This window comes from Humulus lupulus, chromosome 3 (genome assembly GCF_963169125.1).
Source record: "Humulus lupulus chromosome 3, drHumLupu1.1, whole genome shotgun sequence".
In the NCBI taxonomy this organism is placed as follows: Eukaryota; Viridiplantae; Streptophyta; class Magnoliopsida; order Rosales; family Cannabaceae; genus Humulus; species Humulus lupulus.
In genome coordinates, this window is record NC_084795.1 from 139761028 (window position 1) to 139777026 (window position 15999).

Here is a 15999-nt window from a genome sequence, read left to right on the forward strand (position 1 = left end):
TCACCATTCGACAAGTGCACTTGGCCAAGCTCACAACCACCAGGGATGTTGAATCGATCAATGTAGTCCCCATTGAATACTTGGTTTCTCTAAGCATCTTGGATGCTAAGGAAGTGGAAGTAGTCCAACCCCAGGACGGTTGGATGGAGCCCATAGTGAAATATCTTTTCTCCGGTTAGTTACCGCAGGACAAGAAAGCAGCTCAGAAGGTGTTTTACTAGGTGCATCAGTATGTCATCATGAACTACAGACTATACAGGTGAGGATATTCGTTGCCCTTGCTCTGATGTGTGTCCATGCAAGAAGTAGGTCTAATACTTTGAGAATTGCATGAGGGCTTTTGTTGGGACCACGCTGAGGGCAGAGCCTCGCCAAGAAGATCTTGAGACAAGGATACTCTTGGCCCACCATGAACGGAGACACGATGGACTATGTCAAGAAGTGTGACAAGTGCCAGCGCTTCGCTATTATACCTTGAGCTCCTCCAAATGAGCTCACCTAGATGACTAGTCCTTGGCCCTTTGCGGTTTGGGGCATTGAACTTATCGGGTCATTGCCCATCACTACAACATTTTTGAGCATATATTACGGTAAATAAATGGCATATATTCAAAGTGTTATTAATAAAATAAGTAACTATACGTCCCATACCAAAAAAAAACACGGTTTCATTTATAAAAAAACACGGAATAAAGAAAAAGGCTTAGGCGCCAAAATGAAGCGCCAAACTTAATATCACGAAAGTAATAAAATGAAATCATTTGAATCTCCATCCTCATCTAATCTTCTAAATCCCTAATCCACAACCTAAACTATTCCCAGCCGCCTCCTCTCCCCATCCCATCAGTCTGCCTTCTCCATTCCTTTGAACCGCTGGAGCAAGAACCCAAAAGCAGCTCCTTCTACCACAAGCGAGTCTTGCCATCTCCCTCAAGCTGTTGTCTCTCCTGCTGGAGCAAGAACCCAAGCATCTACCTCACGAGTCGCGCGCTTGCTATCTCTCCTGCTGGAAGCAAGAACCTAGGCATCTCCTTCACGAGTCGCGCGCTTGCTAACTCTCCTGCTAGAAGCACGAACCCAGGCCAGAGTATTCGAAATTGTGAGGTAATTTTTAATTTAGATTTCAATTTCATATCAGATCATCAATGTATATGTATATATATGTTTGTATTTATGTTGTTTGGCCTTGTTAAGGAGTTAGTTACTTAGTTAGTTCTAAGTTTGTTAAAGTTGTTATTCTATTTTACTGTTTCTTAACCACTTTGTTAGCTCTATTACTTTCTAACTTCTCCTTTGTATAAAAGGAGATGATTCCTCTTAATCGGTAAGATCAGTAAATTACTCGAATAAGATGGATTTCAGAACAAAAGGGGCTTAATTTCTTGGACTTGAGTGAGAACCAGCTTGAAGGCGAGTTTCCAAAAATCCCAAAATCCATCACCAAGATATACCGCCTTTTGTTTTATATTTTTTTATGCAATATATATATATACTATATGTTTCATGGAATTGTTTGTGGGTGTTAATACAGATATGTGTCAAAAAAATTTTTTTGAATTTTCTCTATGTATTCATGTTTAGAGGTGTAAAAGTGTAAGTCCTTCTTGTCTGGCCATTGCAACGTTATCTGGAGAATTCATGTAATATTGTTGACAAGTGTCAGTAGCTAGTACTAGAGTTTTGTATGATATGCCAGGACTTTGTCTTACATGGAATTGTATCAATAAGCTTTTGGCATTTTGAAATCATACTACTTTGAAATATGGTTGGTAATGTACTCCAATTCATTTTTTGTTTTATTCCCACCTTAATTCTGTTATATTTGTACTAAATTATCTCAAAAGACCAGCGACTATATAACTAGTAATTGGTTCATTCATTTCAATTTATTGATGAAAAAGCTCTGTGAAAAGATGAGACGACTTTCAATTTGATTAGTTGGAAAACATTTGCACTAAAACTCCAAATATAACTGCATGCTTTGGAGGCCAAAGATAACTGTACAATTAGGAGAGCCTAAGGACAAAGAAAAAAAATTGATGTTTTTACATAAGCTTCTCATTGCTACATAGTAGCAAACTTAAAAACAAGGGTTGAATCAATCAAATTTAGGGTATTGGTTAAAAATAAGGACTGTCAATATGAATATGTATGTTTTCCAAAGTTTATGAGAAGTATTCATTCTATACTTACAGTGGGAAAATGAATCAAATTTTTTTTGTTACCTACGATGATAATGATCAATTCATGTAGAAAGGTCAACTTGTAGAAATCCAGCTTGGGATTTCTCCTCCAAGAAATCAAGCCCCCCTTTTTTTTTTTTTTCTGAAATCCAGCTTGGTAAATTTTTGGTCCAAGCCTGTTCATGTGCTTAATTCTTGCTTAAACTCTTACTTATTATAGTGGCACTAAGTGTTTTTATTTATTATAGCTAGCTTATTAAGTATATTAAAATTAAGGAATCCAGAATGGTGTCTCACATTCTTTGCAGCAGCACTAATGGCCTCTCTGTGGCTTATATCTGGATTTCCAACTTTGATACGTTGGATCTCATCCCTGCATAATTATATTCTCAGATGTCATATACATATATATTTATCAATATACATGATATGATCACGTACGGTATTAGCTAATTAATGATTATGAGTTACAATATACATCACAAAAAGCAATCAAATATAGACACAAATTTTTTGGTTAATTATAGATAATTTGCTATAGTACATCGTTATTTTTCCTCATCTTTAGCTACCAATGAATTCAACATGATATTTTAGAAGTATATAAAGTTCATTAAGCAGCAATTTCCAGGGGTAGTATAACTAAGTACATAGTTCATTGTGAAATTCTATGTGCTACTAGGTATGTAAGTTAGAATTTACTGATTGAGTGTTAGTTGGGGTTTGTTACGGATTTAGTGAGAATTTATCAAGGCTTGCATATATATATATATATATGTATATATATATTTATAATCATATTCCCAATAGAGATTGAACTTTTCTTCATCATTCTATTTTTTTTAATACTTATTCTTTTTTCATTTCTTATGTTCTGTCTTTTTCTGTAGTGGAAACTAGAAAAGTGTATGACAATTGTCTTTCTATTCTTCATAGTTGACCAATCTCAGGTCCCTCAAATCTCTTTTGGTGTCTAGTTCCATAATATATCTCAGAAGGTGTATATATATATACACACACACTTTTGCATGGTAAAGATTTTGGCTTTTAATTCAGATGCTAAATTAACCAACAAAGAAACTTATCATATGTTAAAATATAATAAAATTATCATCAATAGTCACAAGTTTGATTATACTATAATATTTTTTTTATTATAGTATACAAACTACAAAGATATTCATACATCTTATTTCGGCCATTGACCCTACTTGGAATAATTCATAAGTTGCAGAACAATAATATATAACAATATTAATAAGAACAATATAGCAAAAATATCAATTTATCAAGGTTTTCATATATATATATATATATATATAAATCATATTCCCAATAGAGATTGAACTTTGATGAGTGTTTCAGCAGATTCCCTAAGTTTCTCTTCCTCCTCATCCGATAGATGCACACACACACACATATATATATAATCAGTAACAAGCCCCAACTAACACTCAACTAGTACATATATATATATATGCAATGAAAATAGAATAAGTACTAAATAAAATAGTAAGCTTCTTGAGTAAGTTTTGTAAGCAATCATGGTTGTCTTCTTCGGCCATTGAAATGGCAGTGACTTTGTTAATTAATAAGGTGAGGTGTGCTATTTCAATCCTTAATCAATCTCTACTCCAAAACATATGTGGAATTATTTTTTTTCATAGCAATGTTGGTTGTAGTTACAACATCTTTAAGGAATGCTGCCATGAAAAAAAAATACAAAAAATAGACTCTCTTAAGTTAAATTAAGCATCTAATAAGTGGCTTCATTAGATTAATTAGTTTGGATAGTTTCTTGGTTGTAAGAGTTGTACTTTTTGTTAATGATGACTCCTAATTAAAGGTCGAATGATGTTGAAAGTTTATTAATTGGTATGTAATTTTTCTTTCATTTTAGGGGCTTCATTGGATTTCAAATTGGAAGGAAACTTTATTTACAACAGTTTGCAAGAGGTATGTTCTCTTTTATTTTTGTTAAAATATTTTGCAAATGTTAGAGGAGTTTGAATATCTTAGATATTCATTCATAGTGAAGTAGGTCCTGAGATTATTATTATTGTGTGTTGCGGTGATAACGGAAGGTTGAGAACTTGTGTGTCTTATTGAAGTAGGATCTGAGAAATTTGTGTGTTGTGGCGAGATAAGGAAGAAAACTTGTGTGTTGTTTGAATATTTTGAATTGATAATGGTAGATGGTTGGTTAATAAATATGGCTGGAATGTTTTTTGATTTTATATAGAACCGATGCGTTTTCCTCAACTGAGGCGAAACACTGGTACAGTATTTTAGTCCTAAGTCGAGTCTTTTAAACCCTAAAATTCAAGTCTTGCATCACTACTTTTCACCATGGTAGCACAAATCTGTTAAGGCATAAGATAATTAAAAAAAAAGTATAATATAAGACATAAAAGTAGATCATCTAGCAAACATATCATATATGTTTTATAAATATCCTATATATATACACCAATATAGGAAAAAAAAATACATAAAAAATAAAAATATTTGTTGACCTATGACTTGAAAATGAATATATGACTGAGGCGTTTGCCTCATGAGTTTTGAAATGTAAAGGTACTGAGGCGCAAGTTTTGAATAAAATTTGAGAAATGTGAGTTTTGATACTTTTTCTTAGCGCCTTAGTATGAAACGAGTTTCAAAACGTAATTTTCGAACATTTTTTTAAACCATGTTACAGATGAAGCCAAGCAAGCATGATATTGAGAATTTGTGAAACCAAATTCTACATATCATATATATAAACTCTTTCTTTCTACTTGTTGAGTCCATTAATATAAATATAAATATATTTTGTATTTTTGTTTAGGTGTGTTAAAATGGAAGTGAGCTACTCTTTGATGTGTAATTTTTAGGTTTATAAACAATTCAATTATATTTTGGTTGATACAATTATGTATTTACCATTACATATTCTTATCAAAATTTTGCTTTTTGTTGGTTAGAACAGGACAATTAAGTTGGTGATCATGTTGGATAAAAATTGGCTACGCTTCAATAGGTAATAAGAATTAGGGATTTAATTAGTGCCAGCTTAGTAAAATTAGTAACTTACTATATTTGTTACTAATATATTATAAATATGAACTTGTCTTTGAATTGTAGAGCCTCAGATGAGTATAGAGAAGGCACTAAGAATTTTGTAGAAATGGCAGAAAAGCTGGCTGGTTATCCAGAAAAGTTATTGTGTCCATGCAAAGTTTGTCGAAACTTAAGTCACCAATGTATTAGAATTTTGTATGAACACTTAGTCATTTATGGGATTGATCCAACATACAAAATCTGGTATCATCATGGGGAAGATTTATCAAGAAATGATGATATAGAGACAATGGAAACCTTTGATTCTGACAACTTGTTTAGGGCTACAAATATTGATGGTTGTGATTTTGAAAGTCATGTAGAAGGTCATGATGACACTTTTATGGAAAAAATAGAAGATGCAGACACTCCATTATATCCACAATGCACTAAATATACTAAGTTATCTTCAATTGTTGCATTGTATAAGCTTGAAACTACTAATGGATGGTCCGACAAAAGTTTTAATGAATTGTTAACACTTTTGAATGATATGCTTCCTTTAGATAATATGATCCCCAAGTCTATGTACGAGGTTCGAAAATTTCTTCGATTATTTGATTTAGGATGTGAAAAGATTTATGCATGTGTCAATGATTGCTGTTTGTTTAGAAAAGATAAAGAAAACTTGCAAGAATGTCTAACATGTGGAACTTCACGTTGGATGTCAGATAAACTGACTAAAAAGGTTCGACATGGTGTCCCATCAAAAGTTTTAAGGTACTTTCCTATAATCCCTAGGTTCAACTACAAGTGTTAATGAAGACATCCTTACAAAAGTCCTTGGTCCTAAAAAAAATACATACATGAGAGCTTTTGGAAGAGGAGTTACTCGGTCAAAGTTGCAAATTGTGTCAGAAAGAGATGACCATCTCATGATGATAGAAGGTCAATGCAAAGATTTGAAAGATAAAATGCAACACATGGAGCAACTCATTGTTTCTTTAATGAAAATCAAGTAAGTATTTTGATGTTGAAACTATATTGAAGTGTCATTGATAATTATTTGCTTAGATTATTTATTTGTTGGTACTCCAAAATAAGAGATAGTGATTAAAAGTATTGTGGCTGAGTTAGTGTAGATTGAATTATAATTTATTTTTTTAATTTTCATGTGGCTGAATTAGTTGTAAGGTTATGTTCATTCTTTAATTTTTTTGGGATATTTTCATGTGGCTGAATTGCAATAATAACTAAGATTCATGTTTAATTTGTAGGTTAGTCTTTACTTTTGTATTTTTTTTTTAATTTTGATGTTGAATTCATGTCTTTCTATCTTACTTGTAAATAGAATACATCTACTCAGAGTGAGGAGCAATCAAATGTCAATGTTCAATCAAATTCTCATGTTCATTCCACTCAGGTAATTATGATACTAATTATATGAAAATGATAAAATTTAAAACATATAATATTCAATATAAAATCATTTACTGCTATTGAATTTGTTTTATTGATATATTGTTAGAGTGTCAAGAACCACACATTTGGCTCCAAATGCAAAATATTAGATTGGATTGGATCTGGAGAAATTATTGCAGAAGGCTTTTTTATTTCAAGTGACCAAAGGATGAGGTTCACCATGTTCCTCTTGGGCCTAGTGCTATGAAAGTGGGGATAGATCTTGTGAGAAAGAATGATGCATTTCTGTGGAGGCCTTCAACAATTATGTCTACTATAGAAGATGCTATAGGTAGTATAATTGCATGACCAGCTGATAAAGTCATAATTAGGTAATTAACTTTTTTTATGTACTCTTTTAGTTTACTATTAACTTTAAGTTGAAGCATTAATTATTTAAATTTTTTTTGTAGCTAAGCAAATGGACTCACAACAAAGACAAGTGCACAAAGGATGATGAATTGAAGGATGGAGCAAGTTTCATGCATGGTTTACTTTTGTGTATCTTGTAATGTTTCTGTTTTTCATTTTTGAAGTAAAAAATGTTCAAGATTATAAAACTTTATTATGTTATGCTTTCAAACTTAAGTTAGAAGTAAGATCTCATGAAGTAGACACATTCATGGTTTGAATTAGTTATTGTTTAATGTAATACTTATGGTTTATCAATCTATTGAGATTTACATTTTATGATTAATTTTGAATTTTTTTATCAAAATAAATAATGAAAATCTTTTAATTAAAAAAATCCTTATAAGTATACTTATCAAAATAAAATTTAAAATATATTATCCACACTAAAGTAACAAAATTTTATTACTATATGTTATGATTTAGAAACATATTATAAGCGTAACAAATTGTTATGATTTATATAATATAACAAACTAAAAACGCTATCAAAATAATCAAATGTAACAGTTGAAAAGTGTTATGCAAAATGTATAAGATTAAACTTCAAATTTATAACCAAATAATCTAAATAAATGTTATTATTTCAATATTATAGCAATTAAAAATGTGTTATTGAATAGTTTAAGATAACATCTAACATAACATTCGAATACTTTTATAGAAAAGACAGGACTTTTAATAATAGGGGTTTTGTTAGCAGTTTTTAAGTGTTATGAATACTATTTTTTCTTGTAGTGCATGGGAAAAGGAGGAGTGAAGTATGCAATAGTGGTGGCGATTACTTAATGAAGTGGGTCAAGGCTGAGCCACTCGCTACAATGACTCCTAAGAAGGCACTAGACTTCATCATCAAAAACATCGTTTGCCGCTACGGGCTCCTGAGGAAGATAGTATCCAACAATGATCTGCAGTTTGACAGTGACGTGTTCACAGACTTCTGTCAGTGACATGGAGTTATGAAGAGCTTTTACTCTGTGGCCCACCCACAGGAAAATGGGGAGGTGGAAGCAGTCAACAAGACGCTCAAAGCGACCTTGAAGAAAAGGCTTGAACAGGCGACCCAAGGAATTTCCTAGGGCATTGTGGAGTTATTGCACCAATGTCAGGACCTCCATTGGCCACTCTACATTCTCTATGGCCTATGGGTATGAGGCCATGCTTTCAGTTAAAGTAGCAATCTCCACACACCGATGGGATACGTATGATCCAACCACAAACCACGCTTTACTATGAGAGTCCCTAGACCTTGTGAAGGAGCTTCATGAAGCTTCTCAGCTTCGAGTAGTGTCCTACCAATAGAAAGTAGCCAGGTATTTCAACTCTAAAGTGAAGGATAGAAAGTTTGGGGTCAGAGAATTAGTGTTGCGAAAAGTCTTCTTAGCCACCCGAGACCCCAGTGTGGGAGTGCTCGGACCTAACTGGGAGGGCCCATACCAAGTTGAGATCATTGTATGTCCGGGGACATACAAATTAGCCTGACTAAATGGGGAATTGATACCCCATGCCTGGAATGTCGAGCATCTGCACTGGTATTACCAGTGATGTGAGCAGTAAATTTATTTAATTTTGTAATCTCCTTGTAGCCTCCGAGCACAGTTAATGGATACCATGTAAACAAAACAATGTAAAAAATTATGAGATTCAGCTTATATTTGTTTCCTTTATTATGTATTTACTACTCGTAGAGAACCTGATAGCTAGCTTGGATAAGTGAATGCAGAGGGCATGGAGTTAGGGAAGTATCGCAAAGTACCACGCCTCGCGAAGGATGACCTAGGAAAGTAAGCTTGTCAAAGGCAGAGTAGGCTCATTGTCAATACACCGAGAATAGGAAAACCTAGGAAACTAAGAAGCCTTGAGTCAATGACCTAAGAAACTAAGCTTGTCCAGCGCGGAGAAGGCTTAGCATCTAGAGACTAAAGACTAAGAATCCTAGTATTGTGAGAACAGACCTAGGTCACCTCCCGTGGACGTTGCACCCGAGGAGCACTGGCTAAGTCCCTAGATATCAGGATGCGAACAGAAGACCGAGTCCTCTATACTCGGTCCTGAGGCATGGACTTAGGTCACCTCCCGTGGACACTTGGCTTGAGGAGCACTGACCAAGTCCTCGATAAGTCACAAGAAAAAATAGCATCGGGAAGTCGATGACATGGGAAGCGAGGCTAGTCGATGAGTGTAGTGTCCCTAATGTCATATGACCCATAGCTATGTGGCATGGGAAAAACCCAGTGCCGAAGAGATCCAAGTAACGCGAGAGTGTTATTGGCATATCCTCCCAAGGACAGTGTGAGTAATAACAAAATCCCAATCCTCGAGATGTGGACGGAAGCCTGAGTCATCCATACTCGGGCACGAGCCTAAGTCGCCTCACTTAAAAACCCAAGTAGTGCGAGGACAAACTGAGGTTACGTGTAATGACCCAACTAATTCTAAGACCTTGGACCATTAAAAATGTAACGCCCTGGATAGCCAAGACCGCTACATTGTGTGTTTATAAAGTGCCGGACTTGCTAATCAAGTCGTAAAAGTAAAAACGTGTTCTGAAACAGTAAAGGTACTAGGGTTAAAAGCGTTTTGGCCTCAAAAGTTATGCTCTCATTACTAAACATTGTTTATGTACATGGGATCCCAAAAATGACAGTTTAAAAGCCATTTACAAAAGTTACAAAGTTTAAGTACATTAACAGCCATACTAAGGAAAAATGAGCAGTTAGGTAATCTCTGTCCTGACACACTCCTCGACCAAGGTGATCGAACAGCTGGCTATGTACATTTCACCTCGGAGCTCTCCACCTCAGGCCTGGTCCAGCTTGCCCTTGCCCTTACCTGCACCACGTAGCACCCATGAGCCAAGGCCCAGCAAGAAAACACAACAATAATAGAGCATGCACATTTAGCTGTCAAGTCAATTACACATATAGCATCTCATAAACTCAAGCATAACAATAGTCAAGTATTTCATATACTAAGCATCTCATAAACTCATATTACACAATGCACAGACGATAACCAGGGCTAGCGCTCACAGGCTGCTCCCTCTGTTATCCTATTGTTTCTGGCTCCCAGTGGCCAATTCGCGCCACATGCGCTAAATTTATGAACGGTACCCTTGGACCGCTTATACGTGTCCCTTGGCATAATACCAACGATGACACAATACACCTCTCGGGAGCACTTAGTCCCATTCACAATCATACATTCGGGTGCAGTGTTCTTACCTTTCAATTCACTGGTTTTCGATGCCACGTAGCCGCAAGCACGGTCCTCTACCCCGAGCCTCTCCAAAGTCCTAATCACAACACAAATATAATATTCTTTGTCATTAACCAATCCAAGACTACCTTCCCGGAACCTAACCCACACTCTCGGAACCCCCAAAACCTTAGAACAACACCCCGGAGACATCCCCCGAACCCCCGGAGCGAAGGCCTAAAATTGTCAAAACTAACATCCTGAAATTAGCCTTGTGCCGCGGCACCCAACATCAGAGACCCCCACGCCGCGGCACGCAAAAGCTGTGCCGCGGCACACCATCGCAGACCCAGAATTCTGGGTTTTCCTTCGCGTTTTTCCCGAGCCTAACTCACTCCAAATCACCCCAACTTCATACCCAAGCCCCAAAACTTATTTGAAACCCCACATAGACCAACCAACAACTTATAAACACTATAACCCAGCTTAACTACACAATCACCCATAGAATTCACACCTAAATTCAATCTCTAACACTTAAACTGAAACTTGAGAAAAGTACAAACCAGACCCCTAAATCCTTAAACCATAACAGCTATGAAATTGCAAACATACTAAATACCCTTACCTCAATCAGAAATTCGACTTGAGCTTCCTCCAATCCAAGCTTGAGCTAAATTCCACCTTAACAAACCAGCTGAATTCCATACAAGAAAAACCATGGCTATCTCTCAATTCTTTCCAAAAGAAACCAAATTCAGAACTTAACAAAACAGAGACCAATCCCTTACCTCAGTATAAACCTTGATATATGCTTGATTCCACACCCTTAAGCCCTTCACTAGCCTCAAAGAACTCAGTTCAGTTCCTCTCCCACTTTGCTTCTTAGGTTCTTGATTCTCCCTTTCCCTCTTGCCCTTTCTAGCCTTCCAAGACTTAGCTTCAGTTATACTTAGCATAAATAAATCGTACATATCCTTTTCCCTCAGCCAAAGACTTCTATATCACTGCCAAAAGACCTTCCTAACCTTCCCCAAATATCCTTTTCTAACTAAACCTCAAGGGTACACTTGTCTTTTCACCAGCTTTGCAATTCTACCACTCTCCCCATAAAACTTGTTACTCTCTAAGGTTACTAATAGTTACGCAGGTTACCAAATTACCAATTACCAATATCTAGCCTTCTAGGACCGTCTCGGCACGTGCATCACATTGGTATTACAGCACCCACGTGATACGATTCACACATCATAGTTATCACATAACATAATTCACACATTCATATAACATGCTTAAAATCATAATCATGCATCTTAATCATAATAATCACACATAATTCCCATCATGCCCTCCCGGCACACTAATCAAGGCCCTTAAGCCTTATTAGTGAATTTGGGTCGTTACAAAAAACTACTAGACTTAGCTACTATTTTTGAGAAAACATACATAAGAAATATTCACAACTTTATTAAAAACTCCAAAGTAAATATTGAAATACATAAATGCGAGGTATGGGATCCCATTGTTTTAAAATAAAACATAACTTTAAACTAAAGGAAATTGTTTACAAAACTAAATATGGAAAATACATAAAACATGATTTAAAGAGACTAAATAAGAATAACGTTGTCCTCGAATCGATCACGCAGTCCATCAAATCCCTTCATCCTTAATACACAAACCAAGCTGCCAAGAATCCTTCCGCCGCCATAACTATTTTCCTGCATACATAAAAATAAAGGAATGAGCCTAATGCCCAGCACGGAAAAATCTACTAGCACATATAGCATAAAGCACAAGGCTACAATACATATGACTATAAACACATGCACTATACTGGCTATCATACTTCTTGGGGCTTGCTAGATAAGCAATCATATGCCCAGAAATTTACGGGGCTTAGTTATCTAAACAGGTCATATAAATTTATGGGGCTCGTTATCTAAACAATCATATGCCCAAGGAATATTTTATTGGGACTTGTTATCAAAACAAGTTATATATTTGTTATCTAAACAAATTATGTGATTGTTATCTAAATAATTAATATGCTAAAATCTAAAAACATACCATACATAAGTCATAGCACATATCAAAACATAAAAGCATACAGAATCTATCCTATTTTCCTTACCAACACCAGGATTTTTTAGAACAAAGACGGGATTTGGAACACTCCTAAAACCAACAATAAGAATGTGAGTATTTCTAAAGAAAGAGATGATAAAGAAATGAACTAAACCACCCAGAAGAAACTTACTAAAAAGAAACCTCAAGTTCAAAGAACTTAAATACCTAACCAAGAATGGAAACATCGAGTTAGGATTTGAATAAAGAAAACTAAAGGAAACTAAGGAGCCATACAGAAATGAACTTAAGATTAGGAATACCTTTGAATATAGACACCGAACTACACCTTGATATTGAAAACACACTATATATCTCACTTCCCAAGTGTTTATAAAGCGTAAGATGATAAAGCTTTTATCCAAACCCAAGTGTTTATCACTCTATAGCAACCCTAGAAGCTTGAAGGCTCTAAACACATGTTGAAGAATGAGAAAAATGGATGGGTACTAAGTCCTATTTATAGAGTTCAAGGAGTGAACTATCTCCTTTTTAGCTTGAATAAAAATAATGAGTATTAATTGAAAAATATTTGAGTATTCGTTCAACAGGTGCTGAAGACTCGGTCAAAACATTTAGAGGCTAGTCAAGAGGTTAGGGAAAGAATCAAGCTCGATTTTAACAACGTTTGAAAATATGGCCCTAGGGCTGATATATCGCCCATCATAGGTGATATATCGCCTGGCCCTATGTCCCGGGTGCTCGTCGTTTCGTTTGTGCGAAGTTGACGTGTTTTTCGTATTCCCCGTGTGGCGATAATCGGCTCCTATGCTGCGATATATCGGCATACGTGAATATATTAGACATGTAATTGCACTTTTTCAGCATAATTTAATTGATTAATCAGGTTTGACTGAGTAATACGAGATTCCAACAAGTTCTGGAAGAGTCTGGAGCTTCTAGAAACTTCTATTTTTGAATTATCCACTTAAAATGCTTAAATCCTCAAATAAACAAGATTGTGACAAATGTCATGCTCTTAATGATCTTGGAAGATTCTAGAGCTTTCTTGAACTTTCTTTTATTTAAACTATAATTAAATCCTTAAATAAACATACACACGACAAGTGTCATGCTCTTATTAATTCTATCTAAACCTTATAGTATAATAAATAACATCTTTATAATCAGCTATATTAATCAAACCTTATGTTATAATTAATATTCTTAAACTATAAGTTAAACTTATAAAATCTATAAGTGTTGCTACGAGTGTTCAACTAAGTCCCGGCCTAAACCAAAATCCACAGTAACTATCATACTATAACTACTACTACTAGCTACTACTACTATCTAACTAGCTAAGTAAAGTTATGAACTCTACATTTCATCCCGAGGACACCGTGCCCAGGGAGTAATGGCTTAGTCCTATGATCTTGAGATGCGAACAAAAGTCGAGCCATTGGAACTTTGAACCATTGTACGCAATGTTCTCTAGCCATGTGGAGAATCTCTTGATCAAAGTGGTAAAATACCTGTCATGTAGTAGTCGTATCTCCTCGGACATCTGAGACAAAAACCAAGTAGTTAGTATTTTGACCGAAGAAAAGAGGGTCAAAACACGAAAAACCCTAAGACTACCGCTTGGGGAGAAGAGAAGAGAATTTCTAAAGACTTGGGTTGTCCCCGGGGCCAAGGAATCGACACTGGAGAACACCACTGAGATTATGAACATCGAAAGAATCTCGGAATTTTCCAGATTCCGGTCGAATGCCGGAAAGGAAAAAAGTGCATAAGGTGTGCAGTATGCCATTTTGACCACTTCTAACGTCAACATATGTCTAAAAAGACCTATAGAAGGTTGAAATAGCCCCTCCAGTGCCACAAAAATCCCGTTCATAAGAGTGCACATAAACTCTCAAATGAAACTTGACGCAAACACAAAGCTAAACACAAAACCAGTAAATACCTACTCGAGATAAAGTGTCGGTAGGTACGGAGTGGACGTTTTGGGTCGTGGAGCTGACTCCTCATTAATTGAATAGATTGACGGGCCTAGCAATAGGGAGTCAACACGTGGTGTGTCTTTCCAAAGTGATGTTAGAGGAAGCCCAAATGTCTCCTTTTGAAGACCTTTTCGAATTAGTTCTCAGTCTAAGTCTCCATTATCCGAGGACGAGTGAAGACTTGGGGGGGAAATGTTGTCTGTGTTTTCGCCACCCGACACGTGGCAACTAGGAGTAATGACAAGACAAGTCATGAGGTTCTCGGAGTGTGAGCTCCTCGAGGGAACCCAATCCGGCTAGGTCGTGGATGTCTCCAATTGAGGCCCCGCCCCGAGGTCTGACTTTGAGGCGAGGATGTCTCCAAGGCCACGTCCCGAGCGCGTCCTAAGCCAATCTCCAAGTCATGGATATCTCCAAGTGAGGCCATGCCCCAATGCCTATCCTCGAGGCAAGGACGTCTCCAGGTTAGACCATGTCCCGAGAAGCTTTTTTCACTCGTGCGTCTACCATGTCTAGGATTCGAGTCCTCGGACGTGGAGTAGCTGCTAGGTGTCAGTCACTGCAGGTATGGGCCACCAAGCTCCATTTAGTGCAGCCCTTTTTGTATTAATTCAACATTAATACACCGGGGGAATTTGTATTAATGAATGATGATTAACATTATTGACCCCAACCTCTATGAATAGGGTTGGGATATCTCCTTGTAAAGGTTTTGGATTCTTAGAGAGGGAGAGAGACTCTGTAACTCAGTGTAATATATAGGCTGCATGAGAACTACCATTGAAGCTTGCTCAAATAAGATTCAAGCTCACTAAATACTAGAGACTGGTGGACTAGGGCTCTTTTATAGCTTGAACCACGTAAAACCCTTGTGTTCTTTTCTATTTTTTTCTTTAAACTCTTAGATTAGGTTGATAGGTTAATCTGATTCTTGAGTATTTGAGTAATAAAATCAATAAGAGTAATTTGTGGATGTAAGTTATTCTTAAGAGCAAAGCACATAAAAAAAATTTCCTTGTTTTTTCTTGAGTTTCATGATCCCTAAATTCTATCATATTTCTACATTATTTTTGTAGACAAAATATTGGTCATCATTTTGATGTTTTCATTGAGAGTTAAAATTAAGAAAATTATTTATTCATCTTTAAAATTCATTCTTCCAATGGCTCATAAGAAGCAACAACCACAAACTACAACGATGACATCCCAGTTGAAGATGTCCATAATCAAAAGTAAAGAGTCATGCTTAGAGATGGTGATGACGATCCTCTGACGGAGGTGGAACAAATTTGTAAGGTTTTGGGCCAGATGCAAGATGAAATAAATCACGTGCAAGTTGAGTAGGCTGATGCAGTTGCAGACCTTACGACACAACAACACAACATGGAGCTGGAATAAAGAGAGGTCGAGGAGAGTTAAAGGGAGATGACACTTGCTCTTGAGGTGGCATTGCAACCAGTGAGGGATAGGTCTCCATCCTCTGTATCACCAAGGCTTCCAAAAATTTAGGAGCTACAATATTCAACTGCTCACGATGACTAATATAAAAGTGAAAGGAGAGCCAATAATGATGGCAAGCAATCTTAGAGTCGCTTTGTTCGCAATAGTAACCATTGTTCTAGTGTAATCAG

The 15999-nt window shown here is 36.1% G+C and overlaps 1 long non-coding RNA gene across 2 annotated transcripts; it reads left to right on the plus strand.

The window, feature by feature from the left end:
* Positions 1–282: 282 nt before the first annotated feature.
* Positions 283–7353, plus strand: LOC133821383 (uncharacterized). 2 transcript variants are annotated; one of them, XR_009887528.1, is made up of 7 exons: positions 283–1104; positions 4084–4139; positions 5155–5205; positions 5957–6243; positions 6577–6648; positions 6754–7018; positions 7100–7353. It is a non-coding gene; the product is annotated as an uncharacterized LOC133821383 (long non-coding RNA). The 2 variants fall into 2 exon arrangements; XR_009887527.1 differs by lacking the exon at positions 5155–5205 and having other exon boundaries at positions 290–1104; positions 7100–7352.
* Positions 7354–15999: the final 8646 nt, after the last annotated feature.